This window comes from Mustelus asterias, chromosome 8 (genome assembly GCF_964213995.1).
Source record: "Mustelus asterias chromosome 8, sMusAst1.hap1.1, whole genome shotgun sequence".
In the NCBI taxonomy this organism is placed as follows: domain Eukaryota; kingdom Metazoa; phylum Chordata; class Chondrichthyes; order Carcharhiniformes; family Triakidae; genus Mustelus; species Mustelus asterias.
The window spans coordinates 11345249-11364424 of NC_135808.1; positions in this window are offsets into that span (position 1 = coordinate 11345249).

Here is a 19176-nt window from a genome sequence, read left to right on the forward strand (position 1 = left end):
TTACTGATCACCGACCAAACCACGAGGAAAGCGAGTCTGGAGTTCTTTCATGGACAGGCTCAGAGCAGAGAGAGAGCAATTGACCTGAACAAAGCCAATATTCCAGCAGGTGAGTCAAGTCAATGCCTGTCCGATTTGAAATACAGTGAGTAGCAGAATACTGAAAGGCCTGGATAGAGTGGACACGGGGAGGATGTTTCCATTATCAGGAGAGACGAGGATCCGAGGGCACAGCCTCAGAGTCAAGAGACGACCCTTCAGAACCGAGATGAGGAGGAATTACTTCATCCAGAGGCTGGTGAATCTGTGCAATTCATTGCCTCAAAACGCTGTGTGGAGGGAGGGTCAATGAATCTAATTGAGACAGAAATTGATAGGTTCTTGACTCGTGAAGGTATCAAAGGTTACGGGAGAATGGGGTTGAAAAATTTATCAGCCATGATGGAATGGCGAAGCAGACTCGATGGGCCAAATGGCCTAATCCTGCTCCTTGTGGTCTTCTGATCGAAAAGGCCATTGGATTGGGAGGAATACCAACAGAATGAAATGCTCAAAACTACCCTGATGGTGTAGAGATGCTGTGATTAGCAACAGTCTAAAAGCCAGGGGAATAGTGAACACGCGACTCTCCAAATTAGTGTTACTGGTGATGAAATTATCCCCTGATCTGAAAATCATTTAATTAATGATGTTTACTGGATTGTCTGTGTCGCCGCTGGCAGCTGTTAGGTAACTTCACCGAGCCATTGGAGGATTGGTTCAGGTATAAATCTGTGTGCTGCTTCCAATGCATTCCGCACAGCGCCAGTTGGAGGCTTGCTCTCGGGAAGTTTCAATAATCTCCGTGTAAAATGGGAACAACCAAATCTGGAGACATCACTGTGATTGGTTATCCAATTCTTGTCATTGTCAGTATCGCTGGTGAGTAACAGGAAACAACGATTTATTTGAGAAAGCCCTGGTTTCGATGTGTTGTCTTTTTCTTTCCCCTTGCTGTCTGTTGCTGAATCCATGTTGACCATTGCTGCTCCAGTTTCTGGTGACAGTCTGAGCAAGAAAATAACCGTATTTTTCCTTATTTGCATGGATCTGGGGATCCGAGACAGAGTTTTAACAGGATGTTGTGATTCACAGTGGACACTGATATCTGGGTGGGTTGGTGAGAAATCCCTGTAATTTTTCTTGGTCACATCTGCCATTTAATGTGCAGTGTGGTGAGCTTGGCCACAGTTTGCCTGTTCACTCACATCTACCTCCTGTTAATTATGTTAATGTGATGGCAGCACTGTGGCACAGTGGTTCGCACTGCTGCCTCACAGTGCCAGGGACCCAGGTTCGATTCCTGGCTTGGGTCACTATCTGTGCAGAGTCTGCATGTTCTCCGCCGTGCCTGCCTGGGTTTCTTCAGAATGTTCTGGTTTGTTCCCACAGTCCGAAAGACCTACCGGTTCGGGTGCATTGGCCATGCTAACATCTCTCTTGCTGTGACCGAACAGGCGCCGGAGAGTGGCGATAGGGTAGTAATTATTTTTCCATTTTCTTACAGCTAACCTGATGGCGATTGTGGTCCTGTCCCGGGGAAGGTGCGGCCTCTCCAAAGGGATCACCTGTTATATGATCACCATGGCTATAGCCGATTTCCTGGTCTGCATTTTTAACGTCACCCTGTTCATCTTTCACTATCATTTCCCGTATTCATTCCTGATGTACACCAGTGTGTGCAGTTTCATCATTTTCATGCAAGTATCCAGTGTCCAGTTGTCCCTCTGGTCCACAACATTATTTACTCTTGACCGTTTTGTAGCCATTTCTTGTCCAAAACTAAAATTAAAATACTGCACCAGGAAAACTGCCACTGTGATTCTAGCGGCCGTGAGTGTACTCAGTTTTGTCATGAATATTCCAGTTAATTTCCGTTATGAGCCCTACTCTGTTGTTGCCAATGTGCAGTGGGGCTGCCGCACCGTGAAAGGATACGTTTCTTCACCAGCATGGATAGCTTACAAGTGGGTCGCTAGCCTCTCAGTCCCATTATTGCCATTCCCCTCGATGCTGCTGTTGAATATTCTCACCGTCCGGCACATCTTGGTGGCCAGTAGGTCTCGCAGGGCCCTGAAGGCTCACGGCCCTGGGGAGGGCAGCAGTGACCCCGTGTTGAAGAGCAGAAGAATGACTATCGTCCTGCTCTTCACTGTCTCCGGGAGCTTTATGGTTCTGTGGATGCCAATCGTAATACTTGACCTCCTGTTCACCTTCACTGAGATATCTACCTTGGAAGGTGCCAGTTCGCTTCACTTGGCAATGAGAATCACACTCCTGATGATGTATTCCAGCACCTGTACGAACACATGCATTTATATATTGACCCAGCGGAGGTTCCGGGAAGAGATTCTGAACATGGTGAAATATCCATTCATTCTCCTGTTCAAATTCCATAAGTAAATTTAGAGTAATGAAAAAGCTGGATAGCGTGTACGTGGGGAAGATGTTTCCATTAGTCAGGGAGACTTGGATCCGAGGGCACAGCCTCAGAGTCAAAGGACGGCCCTTTAGAACCGAGATGCGGAGGATTTTCTTCAGCTGGATGGTGGTGAATTTGTGGAATTCATTACCACAGAAGGCTATGGTTTGTAAGTTTGCAGATGACACCACGATTGGTGGCGTAATGGATAGTGAAGAAGGTTATCTCGGATTGCAATGGGATCTTGATCAATTCGGTCAGTGGGCTGACGAATGGCAGATGGAATTTGATTTAGATAAATGCGAGGTGATGCGTTTTGGTACTTCGAACCAGAGCAGGACTTACTCAGTTAATGGGAGGGTGTTGGGGAGGGTTGTAGTGAAAATAGGTCTCAGGGTATAGGTTCATAGCTCCTTGAAAGTGAAATCACAGATGGACATAGTGGCGAAGAGGGCATTCGGCATGCTTGGCTTCATTCGTCAGAACATTTAACGCAGAAGTTGGGACGTCTTGTTTAAGTTGTATAAAACATAGGTAAGGCCACACTTGGAATACTGTGTACAGTTCTGCTCATCCTGTTATAGAAAGGATGTTATTAAACTCGAAAGAGTGAAGAAAATATTTACTAGGATGCTACCGGGACTTGATGGTTTGAGTTATAAGGAGAGGCTGGATAGACTGGGACTTTTTTCTCTGGAGTATAGGAGGCTGAGGGGTGATCTTATAGAGGTCTATAAAATAATGAGGCACATCGATCAGCTAGATAGTCAATATATTTTCCCAAAAATGGGGGTGTCTGAAGCGAGAGGGCATAGGTTTAAGGTGAAAGGGGATAGATACAAAAGGGTGCAGAGGGGTAATTCTTTTTCCTCAGACAGTGGTGAGTGTCTGGAACATGCTGCCAGAGGTATTTGTAGAGGTGGGTACAATTTTGTCTGTTAGAACATAGAACATAGAAAAGCTGCAGCACAAACAGGCCCTTCGGCTCACAAGTTGCGCCGAACATGATCCTACCTACTCGGCTTACCTATAACCCTCTATCTGACTAACTTCCATGAACTTATCGAAAAGTCTCTGAAAAGATCCTATCGAATCCGTCTCCACCACCACCACCGGTAGCCGATTCCATGCACCCACCACCCTCTGAGTGAAAAACTCACCCCGAACATCTCCTCTGTACCTACTCCCCAGCACCCTAAACCTGTGACGTCTTGTGGCAACCATTTCAGCCCCGGGTAAAAGCCTCTGAGAATCCACTCTATCAATACCCCTCAACATCTTATACACTCTATCAGGTCACCTCTTATCCTTCGCCTCTCCAAGGAGAAAAGACCTAGCTCTCTCAACCTATCCTCATTGGTATGCCACTTAATCCAGGCAACATCCTTGTAAATCTCCTCTGCACCCTTTCTATGGTTTCCACATCCTTTCTGTAATGAGGCAACCAGAACTGGGCACAGTACTCCAGGTGGGGTCTGACCAGGGTCCTATACAGCTGCAGCATTATCTCCCGATTTCTAAACTCAATTCCTCTATTGATGAAGGCCAGTATTCCAAACGCCTTCTTAACCACAGCCTCTACCTGCGACGCTGCTTTGAGCGTCCTATGAACCCAGACCCCAAGATCCTTCTGGTCTTCCACACTGCCAAGCATCTTACCCTTGATGTTATATCCTTTTATCCTATTCAACCTGCCAAAATGAACCACCACACACTTATCCTTCTTCTTATTAAAAAACATTTAAACAGTTACATGACAAAGATGGGTACAGGGGGATATGGGCCAAATGCGGGCAATTGGGGCGAGCTTTGTGGTTAAAAAAAGTGGCAGCATGGACAGGTTGGGCCAAAGGGCCTGTTGTCACGCTGTAAACCTCTATGACCCGATTTTACCATTGTATTGTGTCCATTTTTGGGCACGAAAACTTGGTGAAGCCGGGCGTGAGCCAAGTACCGCGATCCATACCCGTCTCTGTGGGCAGCCCTCTCCACCTTTCCTGTCGACCGATCTCTGTGGACGGCCCGAAAATGGCCGCGATTCGGACATTTGCATCCATTTAAATTGACTTAATGGGCTGCACGCCCAACCTTACCGGCACTTCCCCCTTTACAACCGTGTTTGCCTATCCAGAATTGGCGCACAATGTTCATGCTCCATAAAAGTCTGATTCGGTTGCTCCAGTTAGTTAGGTGGTAATGGGGGGTCAGGGGGTCAGTAATGTTGTGGGGGTGGGGCAATGTCCGCGGAGGCCAGGGTAAGCCATTATCCAGCCCAGGAGGAGTGGCCGTGGAGCAGAATTCTATCATATTTTTCTGTGCACGCGCATTTGGACGCGCCAATCGGCGCTGCAGGTTTTCGGGCGTGTTTACCCCCGCCCAGAGGCTTGTGCAGCGCGATTTGGAATCACTGATATTTTTTCAGGTAGAGAGCACATGGGGGCGCCTCAGAACGGGTCTAAAAGTCCGATCTCAAACACTCCCAGTTTCAAGTCCGCCAAGCACTTGGAATCAAAATGGTAAAATAGGGTCCCATGACTCTGTTGAGTGCACTTAAGACAGAGAGAGATAGGTTCTTGATTTGTCAGGGGATCGAAGGTGATGTGGGGAAAGCGGGAGAATGGGGTTGAGAAACATATCAGCCATGATTGAATGACCTTATGACCCAACTCTGCTCCTTTAACATTTGGTTTTAAGTATTGGGAGGTGGGGATGGAGGTTGGGGGAACTAATTGTTGTTTGATATCTCAGTTGGGCGTCATCAAGTGACCAGTAGATCGAGGCAAGTCTCGCTGTTCATGGCTTCTCAATCTTTCACAAAATCAGGAGTGGTTTTCGCTGCAGGAGATTGGACTAATATTGCTCTCCTCGACAAATGGGGTGACCACTGACCTGAAAGTCAACTGGAATCGCCACATAAACACAGTGTCGACAAAAGCAGGTCAGAGGCTCGGAGTACTGCAGCGATACTCACCCCCTGACTCCCCAAAGTCTGTCCACCAAAGGCCCAAGTCAGGAGTGTGATGGAATACTCCCCAATTTTGTGAATGGGTGCAGCTCCAACACCACTGAAGAAGCTCGACACAATCCACGACAAAGCAGCCCGTTTGATTGGCACCACATTCATGAAAATCCACTCCCTCCGCCACCATCACTCAGTAGCAGCAGTGTGTACTATCGACAAGATGCACCACAGCAATTCACCAAAGATCCTTAGACAGCACCTTCCAAACTCAAGGTCACTTCCATCTCGAAGGACAAGGGCTGCAGATACATGGGGACACCATAAGCTGCAAGTTCACCTCCAATCCACTCACCATCCAGACTTGGAAATATATCTCCGTTCCTTCAGAGTCGCTGGATAGGAACCCTGGAATTACCTCCCGAATGGCATTGTGGGTCAACCCACAGCACGTGGACTGCAGTGATTCAAGAAGGCAGCTCCCCACCACCTTCTCAAGGGCAACTAGGGATGGGCAATAAATGCTGGCCAGCCAGCGACACCCATTTTTAAAATTTATTTATGGGCCATGCATTGGCCATGCTAAATTCTCTAGAGTGTGGACAATAGAGGATTTTCACACTAACTTCATTGCAGTGTTAATGTAAGCCAACTTGTGACACTAATAAATAAACTTAAAAAATAGTTTAACTGAATACAATACGCAGATTCAATCAGATGTTTTATTTGGAACCGAATCGCAAGGTTTTCCTGGAAGGAGAAATGTGTCCATGTGAGAAACCAGCAATCCAGCCTCTTCAGCTGTTTCACAACTGCTGGGGGGCACCCGATGTTAATTTTAACTTTCGGCTGTGTCGGAGAGCTGGCCTCCAAATCCAATTACCTTCCCCATCAACAGAGAGGAAAATCAGTCACCGTGGGTGGCCAATTCCATATCTGGTGCACAGCTTTACCGAGAGTTGAAGCGAACTCACGTCACCAATGTTGAAGTCTTCTCCATTGACTTGAGCCGCCTGTCAGTCCCACTCCTGATGTTCGCCACTTAGCTCAGGTGGCTGGCCGGCTGGTTAGTGATGCAGAGCGATGCCAATAGCGTGGGTTCGATTCCTGTACCGGCTGAGGTTATCCATGAAGGCCCTGCCTTGCCCCTCGCCAGAGGTGGGGTGAGCCTGAGGTTAAATCACCACCCAGTCACCTCTCCCCTCAAAGGGGAGAACAGCCCATAGTCACCTGGGACTATGGCGATAGTACTTTATACTTTGGCGCCGAGAACTGCACACAATTCTCCAGCTGAGGTCCAACCAGTGTGTGGGAGGACAGAGGAGGTCTCAATTTAACGTGTCCTCTGAAAGACAGCTCCGGTGGAAGTGCAGCACCCTCGATGCTGGGATGGAGTGCCAGCCTTCATCATTGACTTCAACTCCTGGCCTGGGACTGGAACCCACCACATTCTGACCAGGAGCTGAGGGGATTTGCCCTGCCAGCGTGGGGTTTTCAATTGGGGAAATTAGTGGCAAGTTTAGGAATGAGGCATTTGGAGAAAATTCAGGAAGTATATCCCAGGCGGCGAAGGAAATTTGGCATGTCCACTACGACTCTCACCAACATTTACTGCTGCACCATAGAAAGCATCCTTTCCGGTTGCATCACAGCTTGGTATGACTCCTGCTCTGTCCAAGGCGGCAAGAATCTACAAAGAGTTGTGAACGTAGCCCAGTCGATTATGCAAACCAGCCACCCATCAATGAACTCCGTCCACACTTCCTGCTGCCTCCATAATCAAGGGCCCCACACACCCCAGACATACTCTCTTCCACCTTCTTCCATCGGGAAAAGGATACAACATTCTGAAGTCACGTTCCATCTGACTCAAGAACAGATTCTTCCCTGCTGCCATCAGTTCTTTGAATGAGCCTACCATCTATTAAGCTGATTTTTCGCTACACCTCAGCTAGGACCATAAGACTACATTCTGCACTCTCTCCTTTCCTTCTCCCCTTTGTACTCAATGTACCATATGTTTTGTCTGTATAGCGCGCAAGAAGCAATCATTTTCATTGGGTGCGTTTTATGGCCTCATTTGTCCCAAAACCGGAAATTGCCACCCGAGGTCCATGGATCTTTCCATGGCCTGCCCCTTGCCCACTCTGATTCCCGTGACGGGTGGGCTGGTAAAATTTCAGCTGCTGTATCCCTATACGTGTGACATTAATACATCAAGTCACACCCAAATCAGATCAAACTGTGTCTATTCTTTGACTCTACGGCCCTCTGCTCACACAACATTTCTCAACTGCTTGAATCGCTTCCTGTACCATGGTGTCCAGGTCAATTATCCATCGCTGAATAAATCCAAGGCTAAAAATGACGGATCTCTGGATATTTAGAGAGTGAATGGATATTGGGGAATGAGATGGGAAGTAGAGTAGAGGAAGAAGATCATGCTCATTGTATGGAATGGTGGAGCAGCAGTCTGGTGGGGCCGTATAGTCTCCTCCTGCTCCTATTTGTTATGATCTGATGCCGTCGTATTCTCCGATTACTTTGAAGAAATAGCAATATTATTCAGTCGGCTGTGACCACTACATTGGGAGATTTACAATAATGTATTAATACTCACTCTGTTGAATCTGTCACTGCAGAAACCTACTGAGACAAACAGATATCAATGGGCTGAATGTTTCATCTGTTGGGCAGTCAACGTGCCCAGAAGTGGCCACGAAACCAACAAGTGTGAAACTGGCTCTGTGTGAGGCTGATTGCTGCCGGGGAGGGCAGGGAGAGGGTGGGTGCTGAGAAAAGGGAGGATGCGGGTTGGCCTTTCCAATGAGCTCCCGTTGAAAAGTTAGAATTTGGCGTTTGTGAAATTGTAAACAAATTGTAAAATGCTCGGGGGAAATGCATTGCATGGTCCCGTTACAAGGTGGTGTTTTTTCTGTGCTGAGAGATTTTTTTAAAATGCAAGTACACAGAGAGCCCAAACTGAAACATTTGTATCGAAAGGCCAAGCAACAGTGTTACCAAGACAACAGGTTTTTGAATTTAGCCAATCAATTTGAATCAGGCGCTTAGATACAAGAACATATTGAATTTAAATCTGATGGTTTTGACAACCTAGGGCCAAGTCTATTGGGGAAATATTGATGTGTCATCACGGGTATAAAAGTAGGGGGCAGTGGGACAAAGAAGAGAGAGCAACTGCCAACTGCCAGAGTTAACAACTCTCTGCTCAGCTCTCTCTTTCTCTCTCTCTGAGCCTCACACAGAGCCAGTTTCACACTTGGTGTCTTCGTGGCCACTTCTGGGCACGTTGACTGCCCAACAGATGAAACATTCAGCCCATTGATATCTGTTTGCCTCAGTAGGTTTCTGCAGTGACAGATTCAACAGAGTGAGTCTTAATACATTATTGTAAATCTCCCAATGTAGTGGTCACAGCCGACTGAATAATATTGTTATTTCTTCAAAGTAATCGGAGGGAGAGAGAGAGAGAATGAGAGAGAGAATCGCTGGCTCTGATAGCTGCATCTATGTCTTAAGGAAGCAACATAGCAATAGCAAAGATACCAAAGAAGAAAGAACTTCCAGACAGAAGAATCAACAGAGAAGGCCCAGAATATTCCAGACGATGCCAAACCGTGTTGTAATTTTGAGAGTCAAGAAATTCTCTTTGGTTAATGAGTTGGAATTGTATTTATCTGAATGGCAAACCATTAGAATCTTGTTTATTTGGGAATAGTTAATAGTTCAGTTAATTTGTTCACTGTTAGTTCAGAAATAAATTGTTATGTGTTGATTTTAAAGAGTGTCAGGGATTTATTTAGATTTAACCACAAGAAGTTGCTGAAGAGCAGGTCACACCACTTCACACACACGTTTTACAGATTATAGGGTGAGGTACTCCCCTTTGGGTGTTTCGGTGTTAGTTCTCAGAGGGGGGATTCACCTCTGCTCTACAGCATCCCTCAGGGGGACAGACACAGCAGAGATGTCTCAGGGAGCTCCTGGCCCATTGAAAAGAATAGCAGTTGAAAAAATATTTCTGTGCAGCATGTGTGATGATAGAGTAATGTTCTGAAAGTAGTATACATATATATAATGTTAAGGGGACTGTTTTAAAGTTCAGTTACTTACTACAGATAGTCAGTATGTCTTGAGGAAATACCGCTCAGATGCTGGGAGAGCAGGATAATTCCTCATTTTAGCCAAGTAGTGTTTACGTTGGAGTGAGATCACAGTCTTTTGTTTGCAAAAATGTCAGGTCTCCTGGGGTTTAAATTAAAGGAATGGAAGGTGGGTTTAGATTGACAGGGTCATGTCATATTGTGGTTAATGGAAGCAGCTCGCTATGTGGCAAAGTGAAAAACAGCTTTCAGTTCTGGCTGGGGTTTGTTTAAAGACAGAGGGCTGAAAGCTTCTGTTCAGCTCAAAATCTCCCTCTGAAAGCTTTGAGACTGACTACTCCTTACAGCAAATATCTTTTTGTTTGCTAACTGTAGTTAAAGTTGGTTTTGAGTCTGTAAGACGAATGTTGCTTATTTGGAACTGAAACGGTGTTAAGTTAGAAATGAGAGCTGTTTATTTTAAATGTTGTTCAATGGGTAATATTTACGCTGCATCATTTGTTAGTGTAATAGCTAAACTGTGGTGTTAAATAAAGTTTGTTTCACTGTACAAAATGTGAAGTTGTTTGAATATCAAGACAGCGATTCTCCCATCCCGATGGTGAGAGTCACGTGTGCACTGCTACACGGGATTCACGCATGTGCTTCCGATGTGTGTGCATCTCCCAGCGATGGATATCTGGTGCGGTTGGGGCCACACTGGAAACCAGCGGGAACAACAATTAAGTGGTATTAATCTTGTTTTAATGCTCCGTTAATGTGAATATTGGGTCCAGGTGAATTCTCCATCCCAAAAGCATCTCCCACCACCACCAGTACAATTTCACTCCGCTGGGGTTTAGAGTAGCTTTCGGAGAACTAGCAGGAGACCCCGCTGGAGTTAAGGGGAGATTTGGGGCAACCCAGGGGGTTGGGCTGCAGGGGGTTGGTGCCCGCTGGGCATGGGCACTCTGACAGTGCCAGCCTGTTCTCACAGCACAGCCCAAGGGGTGAAGTGCCCATGCCCAGGGGGCACCTTGGCACTGCCCACCAGGCACAAGACCCAGGGGGTTGTGCCGGGGGAGCAGGGCCTATTGTCGGCAGGGCTTGAGGGTGATCGGTGGGGGGGGGGGGTGGGGTCACACAGCCACTCTGTATTGGGATCGGGCTGGGACTGGATGGAGGTCAGCGATCGGGGCGGGCTGAGGGGGAGGTCTGCTGGTGGAGTCTACCTCCCATTAGGGGGGGTCTGCTTCTCGCGGACGGTCTGCTTCCCTTGGAGATGTGGGGGGCCATCACTACAGGGGGGGGTTTGTGCTGGAGATTGGGGCTCTCTGGATTGGGGGGAGGTTGCAGCAGTGCCCCGAATGGACAGGGGGGGGGGGGGGGTCGCGATCGGGCCGTGGGGTTGTCGGGAGGGGCAGCACTGCAAGAGTCCCAGGCTGCCCAGCCATTGAGCTGGCCAGCAATCCAGGGGATGACAGATCGGGGCCACTTCGCGTGCGCAGAGTTCTGGAACTGTCAAACTCCAGCGTGTATAGGCTCCGGCCCCCGAGATTTTAATGATATTCACTATTGTGACCTCTGCATTGCACGAAGTGTGGGAGATTCGAGTCTCAACTCCCACTGAAAAACAATCGTAAATTACACCATTTTCCTGCGAATTCAGCATTTAGAATCATTTTTGGGAGAACTCTTGATCAAGCATCAAAACATTGCTTCCTGCCCTTTCTTCCTTTCCTATTGTTTTATTCCCTCCTCTGGATAAGAGATGTGTAATGATGCAAACTCAGACTTCATCACACCAGCATTTATTAACAGGGTAAGGCTTGCACAGAGGGTCGCAGTTGCCTCAGCCTCGATCCCCAGCAGCGATGGGAGCAGCCCACTGGCTACCCCTGTTTCTACATGTCTTCAATGTGCCTTCCAGATGTCTTCTACCCAAGAGAGGACTCCACTCCCTGGGGTTATCACCCACACTCAGTCCTGATTGGTTCCTCAAGTCAGGTGACCCTCTTCTGCTGTGCTGCCCTTAAAGGAACAATCAGAACAAGATGTTATTCTTGCAAAACTGCCAGAACTTTACGTAACAAGTTCAGACATGTGCCGGACACATAAATGCGTGAAAGTACAAAAGGTAATGTCGGGCATGCATCCCGGTGGCACAATGGTTAGCACTGCTGCCTCACAGCACCAGGGATGGAGGGCATTAGCCATGAGGAGAGGTTGGAGAAACTTGGTTTGTTCTCACTGGAGCGACGGAGGTTGAGGGGAGACCTGATAGAAGTCTACAAGATTATGAGAGGCATGGACAGAGTGGATAGTCAGAAGCTTTTTCCCAGGGTGGAAGAGTCAATTACTAGGGGGCATAGGTTTAAGGTGCGAGAGGCAAAGTTTAAAGACGTACGAGGCAGATTTTTTACACAGTGGGTGCCTGGTCCTCGTTGCCGGGGGAGGGAGTGGAAGCGGATACGGTCGTGCCTTTTAAGGGGCATCTTGACAAGTACATGAATAGGATGGGAATAGAGGGATATGGTCCCCGGAAGGGTAGCAGGTTTTAGTTAAGTCGGGCAGCATGGTCGGTGCAGGCTTGGAGGGCCGAAGGGCCTGTTCCTGTGCTGCAATTTTCTTTGTTCTTTGTTCTTGTTCTTTGTGTTCTTTGGATCCGGATTCAAATCCCGCCTCGGATCACTGTCTGTGCGGAGTTTGCACATTCTCCCTGTGTCGGTGTGCGTTTCCTTCGGGTGGACCAGTTTCCTCCCACAGTCCGAAAGACGTGCTGGTTAGGATGCCTTGACATGATAAAGTCTCCCTCAGTGTACCTGAACAGGTGCCAGAGTGGGGCGACTTGGGGATTTTCACAGTAACTTCATTGCGCCGTTAATATAAGCTTACTCGTGACACGAAGAAATAAAATAAACTGAAGGCAATGTCTTTATGCAATATTTTGATCGGTGGGTGCGCATGAGAATCAGTTGTGGACCCAACAAACAATCAAGAAGACAATTTAAATTAATTAACCAAAAATAGACAAAACGATTTACGTTGCCCTTCTGTCTTTGCAGTGGGCGAATGTTAAAACTGACAAGGCAGCTTTTACGGTTAAGCTGCATCCTGGATCCAGGGCAGAGTGAAAGGTGAGGCTTCAAATAAATTCACCAATGAGTCTGGGGACTGAGGTCTGTGTATGATCATGTGTTCGTGCCCTGGAGCAGAATCCCAAATTACATCAGGAAGCCAGATTAGATCCCAGCAACTTTTCTGTTTTGGCATGAATGTGAGGATTGTGTGCTTCACTCCAGGAGTAATTCCACCAACAAATTAGGGGCTCCAACCACGTTCCATCGACTACCATCAACACAGTTAAAATATAGGTCACCTCCTCCGACTAACTTGGAGCGACCCCACTGGTGAATGCATTGCAGAACCTGTCATTCATATATCACTGTTCACATCCAAAAATACCCCGTGGAAGATCGTGACACTGTGTGGTGGACCTTAGTTGTGCCTTTGTCCTATATGGACCACCGTTGTGTGTGCTTGTCATACCTGGACACATCCCCTTCCAGTTTGGTTCCTCCCCTCGGCACCTAGTATTAAGGTGGCTGTCTCCTCCCCCTTGTTCAGTCCAGGTTGGTTATTTGTTGGGATCTGCTCCTGATTCTGTTGTGAATAAAAGCCTACACTTGTATTGGCACACCGGTAGTCTTTTGCCTTATTGAAAGCGTATCACTCCCTCATGTCTTTCTAGTTGCCTTTACTTAATTGTAATTTCGTTACTTCTGATTCCAGCTTCTCCCTCTCAAACTGCAGTGTAAATTCCATCATATTGTGGCCTCTGCTACCTTAGGGTTCTTTCACCTTCAGTTCCCTAATCAAGTCTGCCTCATTACATATCACCAAATCCAGAATTGCCTGTTCCCTACTCGGCTCTGCCACAAACTGCTCCAAAAAAACATCTCTGAGACATTCCACAAATTCCTTTTCTTGGGATCCACTACCTACCTGATTTTCCCAGTCCACCTGCATATCGAAGTCCCCCATGATTATTCTTTTATTGCCTTTTCTATCTCCTGATTTATTTGCTGCCCCCATCCTGACTACTGCGAGTGGGCCTGCACATAACTCCCATCAGGGTCTTTTTACTTTTGCTATTCCTCAAATCTACCCACAGAGATGTTATGCCTTCTGATCCTCGATCACTTCTTGCTATCATAGAGTCATAGAGTCAGAGAGTCATAGAGGTTTACAGCATGGAGACAGGCCCTTCGGCCCAACTTGTCCACACTGCCCTTTCTTGACCCCTGAGCTAGTCCCAATTGCCTGACTTTTGCCCATATCCCTCCATACCCATCTCACCCATGTTTACTACATATTTTTTAAAAGACAGGATTGTACCCGCCTCTACTACTGAACCTGACAGATTGTTCCAAACACTCACCATCCTCTGTATGAAAACCTTGCCCCTCTGGACCATTTTACAGTATTCTGTAACTTGATTTTGTGTTTCTGTGCCCTGTTTGAGAGCAGATTTCCACTCCATCTGACGAAGGAGCAGCGCTCCGAAAGCTAATGGTATTTGCGACCAAATAAACCTGTTGGACTTTAACCTGGTGTTGTTAAAACTCTTATTCGGTCAAAGAAGACAGAGGGGAGCAGTGGAAGGGTGCATTTCTGAATGGAGGACTGTGACAAGTGGTGTTCCTCAGGGATCAGTGCTGGGACCTTTGCTGTTTGTAATATATATAAATGATCTGGGGGAAAATGTAACTGGATTGATTAGTGAGTTTGCGGATGACACAAACGTTGGTGGATTTGCAGATAGCGATGAGGACCATCAGAGGATACATCAGGATAGAGTTCAGTTGCAGACTTGGGCGGAGAGACGGCAGATGGAGTTTAATCCGGACAAATGTGAGGTATTGCATTTTGGAAGGTCCAATACAGATAGGAAATATACAGTAAATAGCAGAACCCTTCGGAGTATTGATAGGCAAATGGATCTGGATGTACAGGTACACAGGTCACTGAAAGTGGCAACGTAGGTGGAGAAGGTAGTCAAGAAGGCATACGGCATGCTTGCCTTCATCGGCCGGGGTATTGAGTTTAAAAATTTGCAAGTCATGTTGACGCTTTATAGAAGCTTAGTGAGGCCGCACTTGGAATATAGTGTTCAATTCTGGTCGCCACACTCTGAGAAGAATGTGGAGGCTTTGGAGAGGGTACAGAAAAGATTTACAAGGATGTTGCCTGGCATGGAGGGCATTAGATATGAGGAGAGGTTGGAGAAACTTGGTTTGTTCTCACTGGAGCGACGGAGATTGAGGGGAGACCTGATAGAAGTCTACAAGATTATGAGAGGCATGGACAGAGTGGATAGTCAGAAGCTTTTTCCCAGGGTGGAAGAGTCAATTACTCGGGGGATAGGTTGAAGGTGCGAGGGGCAAGTTTTAAAAGACATGTACAAGGCAGATTTTTTACACAGAGAGTGGTGGATGCCCGGTCCTCGTTGCCGGGGGAGGTAGTGGAAGCAGATACGGTAGTGACTTTTAAGGGTCGTCTTGACAAGTAAATGAATGAGATGGGAATAGAGGGATATGGTTCCCGGAAGCGTATGGGGTTTCAGTTCAGTCGGGTAGCATGGTCGGTGCAGGCTTGGAGGGCCGAAAGGCCTGTTCCTGTTCTGTAATTTTCTTTTTTCTTTGTTCTTTAAACTCCATCTGCCATTCGTCAGCCCACTGGCTCAATTGATCAAGGTCCCGTTGCAATCCTAGATAATCTTCTTCACTGTCCACAATGACATCAATCGTGGTGTCATCTGAAACTTATTAACCATGCATACTAAATTATCATCAAAATCATTAATATAAATGACAAATAACAATGGGCTCAGCACCGATCCCAGAGGCACACCACTGGTCACAGACCTCCAGTTTGAACAACAACTCTCTACAACCACCATTTGTCTTCTGTCATCAAGCCAATGTTGTATCCATTTGGCTAGCTCACCCTGGATCCCATGAGACTTAACCTGATGCAACAACCTACTATGCGTTGCCTTGTCAAAGGCCTTGCTAAAGTCCATGTAGATAACATCAACTGCACTGCCCTCATCTACCTTCTTGGTTACCCCTTCAAAAAACGCAATCAAATTTGTGGGATATGATTTTCCACTCACAAAGCCATGCTGACTATCCCGAATCAGTCCTTGCGTCTCTAAATGCCTGTAGATCCTGTCTCTCAAAATACCTTCTAACAACTCATCCACTACAGATGTGAGGCTCACCGGCCTGTAGTTCCCAAGCTTTTCGCTGCAGCACTTCTTAGACAAAGGCACAAAAATTTCCACCCTCCAATCTTCAGGCACCTTACCTGTGACTATCAATGATTCAAATATTTCTGCCGGGGACACGCAATTTCCTTCCAAGCCTCCCACAGTGTCCTGGGATATACTTCAACAGGCCCCGGGGATTTATCTACCTTGATGCGCTTTAAGACTTAAGCACCTCCTTCTCCGTGATATGTACCCTCCTCAAGCCATCACTATTTATTTCTCCAAGTTCCCGAACATTCATGATTTTCTCAAATGTGAATACTGATGAGAAATATTCATTTAGGATCTCACCCATCTCTTGTGGATCCGCACACAGATGATTTTGTTGCTCCTTAATAGGTCCTACTCTCTCCCGAGTTACTCTTTTGCCGTTTATGTATTTGTAGAAGCTCTTTGGATTTTGCTTTGCCTGATCTGCCAAAACAAGCTCGTGTCCCCTTTTTGCCCCCTGATGCTTCCTTAACTATCGATTTAACTTCATTCCTTACTAACAATGCAACACCCGCAACCTATACCCATCTGCTTGTCCTTTCGATAGGACACCTATCCTTGGATATTTAGATCCCAGCCCTGATCCCCTTGTCTCTGTGATGCCCACAACATCGTACCGGCCAAATTCAATGCGCGCAACAAGCTCATTTAAATTGTTCCGTATACTGCGTGCATTTAGGTACAACAGCATCAGTCCTGCATTGACCTTCACATACTTGTCACCTTTATTGCTCTGCCGGAGGTTAGATTCCTGCCACCTTCTATCCTCTCTGTTCTATTACATGGTTTGGAAATATTACTAATCCCTCCTGACCCCTCGGCTCCTTTAACTAGTTGAAAGTCCTCATCATTAACCTGCACTTCTCACCTCTCCTTTAACTTTGATTTTCTAATTCTCGATACAGCTGAACCCTCTCCCTCACTATTTAGTTCAAAGCCCTATCTACAGACCTAGTTATACTGTTCACCAGAACTCTGGAGCCAGCATGATTCAGATGAAGACCGTCCCATCGGAACAGGTCCCCTATTCCCCAATACTGGTTCCAATGTCGCATGAATTCAAACCCATCCCTCCTGCACCAATCTTTGAGACACGCATTTACCTCCTTAATCTTATTGACCCTGTGCCAATTAGTTCCTAGCTCAGGTAGTCATCCAGAGATTATTACCTTTTTCGTTCTGCTTTTTAAATTTAGCTCCTAGCTGTTCATACTCCCTCAGCAGAACCTTTGTTCCTGTTCAACCGATGTCATTGGTATCTACACTGACCACGATAACTGGATCTTTACCCTCCCACTCCAAGTTCCTCTGTAGCCCAGCTGAGATATCCCGAACCCGAGCACCAGGCAGGCAACATAACCTTTGGGGTTCTCGATCCTGGTCACAGAGAAGTGTCAATGCCCCGAACTATACTATCCCCAATTACGACTACATTTCTTTTTCCTGCCCCGGACTTGAATGTCTCACTGTACCACGGTGCTGTAGTCAGTTGGTTCATCCTCCCTGCAGTACACGTTCCTGTCCACACAGGGAGCAAGAATCTCAAACACTTTCGACAAATTCAGGGACTGAGACTCCTGCAACCCTACCTCCTGGATCTCTCTACCTGCCTCACTCGCAGTCACATCCTCCTGTTCCTGACCACTGGCCGAATTGAAGGTATTTAATCGAAGGGGCGTGACTGCCTCCTGGAACACAGGAGTCAGATTATCTCTCCCACTCCCTGATGTGTCGCAGTGTCCGAAGCTCAGGATTCAACTCAGATTACTTCCTGAATGGTTTAAAAGTGGGAGACTGAAGTGTGCAGAGGGACCTGGGTGCCCTTGTGTACCAGTCGCTGAAGGTAAGCATGCAGGTGCAGCAGACGGTAAAGAAGGCAAATGATATGTTGGTATGTTGTTCTTCATTGCGAGAGATTTCGAATACAGGAGCACGGATGTGTTGTTGTAATTGTACAGGGCCTTGGTGAGGCCACACCTAGCGTATTCTCTGCAGTTCAGGACTCCGTTTCTGAGCAAATATATTCTTGCTTTCGAGAGAGTGCAGCGAAGGTTTACCAGGCTGATTCTGGGGATGGTGGGACTGATGTATGAGGAGAGATTGACGAGGTGAGGGTTGTTTTTGCTGGAGTTCAGATGAATGAGAGGGGATTTCACAGAGACTTATAAAATTCTAAAAGAACTAGACCGGGTAGATGCAGGGAGGATGTTCCCGTTCTTGGGGGAGTCCATAATCACAGGTCAAAGTCTGAGGAATCTGAGTAGACCCTTTAGAACGGAGATGAGGAGACATTTCTTCACCCAAACGGTGGTGAGCCTATGGAATTCATTACCGCGGGAAGGAGCTGATGCCAAAACATTGAAGGTATTCAAGAGGCGGCTGGATATAGCACTCGGGGTGAATGGGATCAAAGGTTATCAAAGGGGCGGCACGGTAGCACAGTGGTTAGCACTGCTGCTTCACAGCTCCAGGGACCTGGATTCGATTCCCGGCTTGGGCCACTCTGTGTGGAGTTTGCACATTCTCCTCGTGTCTGCGTGGGTTTCCTCGGGGTGCTCCGGCTTCCTCCCACAGTCCAAAGATGTGCGGGTTAGGTTGATTGGCCATGCTAAAATTGCCCCTTAGTGTCCTGAGATGTGTAGGTTAGAGTGATTAGCCGCTAAATATGTAGGGATATGGGGGTAGGGCCTGGGTGGGATTGTGGTCGTTGCAGACTCGATGGGCCGAATGGCCCCTTTCTGTACTGTAGGGTTTCGATGAAGATCTATGAAGATTCTATGTTATGGGAAAAAATCAGGATGAGGCTATTGATTTGGATGAACAGCCATTATGGTGATGAATGGTGGAGCATGCTCGAAAGGCAAATGGCTTCATCCTGCTCCAATCTCCGATATTTCTATGTTTCTGTGTAATGCACATGTACCTCTTGTTAAATCTGAATATTGGAGTATAAGTTAGATATTGTAGATTGTTTGACTTTGCAGACTTTGCGCAGTAAATTTTACATTGTTTGATTCAAACCGTTGTTTATTCGCCCAGCGGGTAACTGGCATTTCAAACTTTTGTCTCCTCGAAGCACAACGTTACTGGTCATTAAACGGACCGAGAGAAAATCGAGTCAGGAGTCCTTTCATGGACAAGCACGGTGCAGAAAAAGATCGATTGATCTGCACACAGCCAGTACCGAGCGGGAGAGTCAAGTCAATGCCTGTCCCATTCGAAATACAGTGAGTAACAGAATAGTGAAAGGCCTGGATAGGGTGGATGTGTAGAAGATGTCTCTATTATTCGGGGAGACTGGGACCCGAGGGCACCGCCTCAGAGTAAA